Source organism: Perkinsus marinus (genome assembly GCF_000006405.1).
Source record: "Perkinsus marinus ATCC 50983 genomic scaffold scf_1104296935302, whole genome shotgun sequence".
NCBI classification, from domain to species: Eukaryota; Perkinsozoa; order Perkinsida; family Perkinsidae; genus Perkinsus; species Perkinsus marinus.
This window is the reverse complement of record NW_003214508.1, coordinates 776,539-779,567: the sequence shown is the minus strand read 5'-3', so window position 1 is coordinate 779,567 and position 3,029 is coordinate 776,539.

Genomic DNA, 3,029 nt, shown 5'->3' with positions numbered 1-3,029 from the left:
ACGTGGTGTAGCACGTTGGTCAATAGAGATCTTCCACGCTTTCTTTCAGCTCGTATCGGCATGATCTTGACGTGGAAGATCATATTGGTGTTGCTTATTCTATGTGTACCGATGCTTCATTCAATGAGTGTATTCCCCTAACTTGCATTTCCAGTGTATGTCTCGAAGAATGAATATCAGCATCGCTCCTATTAGTTGATGGACGTGACATATTCCAGAAAGATTCTTCCTTCGAGAATAATACGACTAAGTAAAAATGCCGAAGATAAATGCATAGCTGAAGAGTCTGTATGACTGATCTCCAAGCTGGAGGAGACTTCGCTGGGATTCAGTTTGATATAACTCCACGGTAACCGATCCGATAACCCCGACTGCCTTCAGCTGTGTCCACCACTCTAGTAAAAACGAACATCACGTCCCACCAAAAATTATGTCAACGAGAACAGTTGTGGAGATAACAGGTATGAGGAGCTGTTCTAGCGTAATAAAGCACGCTGTTTACGAGTCGTGACTACACTATGTTCGGTGAGCTAAGCTAAAGCGAAACCGAACAGAGAGTTCCGGGTGGACTCCTCAACCCTGCACTGTCTTCGTGCGAGGAACTCACGAGAATTGGGAAGCCGACACGATCAGCTAGCAGGACACCAGCGATATTCACGCACGAGGGGATATCAAAAACCACGAATCGTGGGTTGTCGACGATAACTTATCGCATCCTATGGAGATTACCTTTAGCCTACTGTTATCATTCCTATGACTAGAGCAATCAGAGTCGATCCAAAAGGCACCAGTTGTACGAGCATACCTCACGGGAGGAGCTATCAGCAGGCGAAGAACTCGAGTAAATCTCGACCGGATTTCTCAGGTTTCCGTATGAGCAGGTCAAAAAATTCACTCACGGGGTGTAACCCAGACACATCAACAGACTGCCGCCTGCACTTGTGGCCTCAACGGACAAGGGACCAGATGAAAGTAGAATTTGTGGGGCAGGGCTGAAGAGCAGCCAAACTCCAAAAGGCTGCTGCTACTGGAATGCGTATATCGATTCTTTGAGGCGAATCCCTCGAATCGTCCCGCATCGAATTTCATCATCAGTAATTCGAGTTCTTCACACAATATTCGAAGTACTCCGCAATTTGAGAGTATATCGGATTCCGGGCCAACCTCCACTCACAACTCAGCGACACCTTCACAAATGAAATATGCAACACAGCATCACACGATGAAGAGCATGCACATGCTACAGAGAGGACTTATGACCCTGGAATTTAACGAGTGCCATAAGATTATCCTGGTTTAACGAATTTATCTGAGCTCCACGACAGCCGCATGGTCAACATACTCATACACAAGCGGAAGTGCATTCGTTGGCTCACCTGCGCTTCTTTATTGGCCATACTTGCCCCCAATGCTGTCAAGCTCTCCTGCAGGCTTTGTACGGTACGAACTGATTCGGCAATCTATAGGAAAACCGGAATAGGGCAGCATGTCTCCATCAGCAAACAGATCAGAGCGACATCAAAAAATTATGAGTTCCTGGTCGAAGAGCAATACCTATATTACGAACCATTATATTGTCAGAACGGAGGGCATTAAAATCACATATTGTCATCGAAACAACCGCCGAAAACTTAAAGGAAGATTTTCACGAGGGAGTGTACCTCGTCAATATTCACTCTCTTTATTTTCCTGAGGTTGGATATCTCCGCGTCTTTGTCCGCAAGTTCCTTCCGCAACAGCACAAGTTCATCACTAACAGCTACAAAGCAGAAGTAGATCAATCCGATACGGTCAGAGCTCACTGACTGTCATCACCGTCTCGGTTAGTGTTAGTGCAGCTGGAAGATTTCTGAGGAATTATTATAATTTGCGGTCTTTTTACTGACCATAATAGACTGGGGCCTACAAACTGGACTTACTGTATTGGGAACAGTGGACCCGTCCAGGTTCTCACCACATGCTAGCACGCCCACCTAAGATGTTGTAAAAGTCGATATCGTTATAGCCCCTGAATCTCGACGCTCACATCCACCATGCTGCGGTCGCCTTGCAACTTGAGTGTCTCAACGCGTCTCTCAGCCTCAGATAGCTGCTCGCGTAGGGCCCCAGTTTCTGCCTTGTACTGTTCACATGTAGTGCACGTTGTATCATTCGGCTTTGACCAGGCTGTCACAGACAGTGAGCATACCATGTGGACTCTGAACCCGAGCTTTACCCCCTCTCTCGAGCTCTATGCTGGCCAACTGCTTCTTGAGAGCGGCAATCTATACAAACAGGATTGTACAAACAAGCCGAGAAGGAAATTCCCTCGATTTGCTTTTCTAGTTGACATGTGTATTCCTCTCAAATCTCAGGCTCTATGAGATAAAACTGCCCTTTTCTCGACTGGACTACCCCGCTACACCCCTACACGAATGCGCTAGATTAGCGGCACGCGTGGTCGAGACGAGAAGATCCAGGATAGAGGGAAATACCCTCTTCGTTACCTCCAGCTGGTACTCTTCCAACTGGCTCTGCAGAGGAGACTCGTCAAGATGTGTATCGCCGTTGGCTGAGGGGCCTTCCTCCACTTGTGGCTGCTGTGGACAATGGCTGCTCTCTTTCTCTCTTCGGAGGTCATTCACCTCCCGAGTCGCCTGAGAATAGCTTTCAATGCTACGCTGAAGATGCTCAGAAGGACCAAACAGGATAAGGGTGTTGCGACTGCTCATATGAAAGCATCGGTAAAGGATTCTCATCCATAGAGAGTCACCTTGGGTCACTCACGAACAACTGTCGAATAATACATGTTTCTACGAGATTCAACTACGAACGGAGCCACGGCTATCCCACCGCAGCTAGTTCATCTTCCAGCGTGGAGATAATAACATCTTGTCTCGAGACTTTCATCCTCAGATCGTCAAGAACTGCCCCGTCATCATCGAACTAGACATGCTGGTTTCTTCGTGTCGGGCAGTTGCAGCCTGCTAGCAGTAGCACATCCTCTGAGATACAGGCGATCACTAGCTCAGCCGCATCATTGACTCACT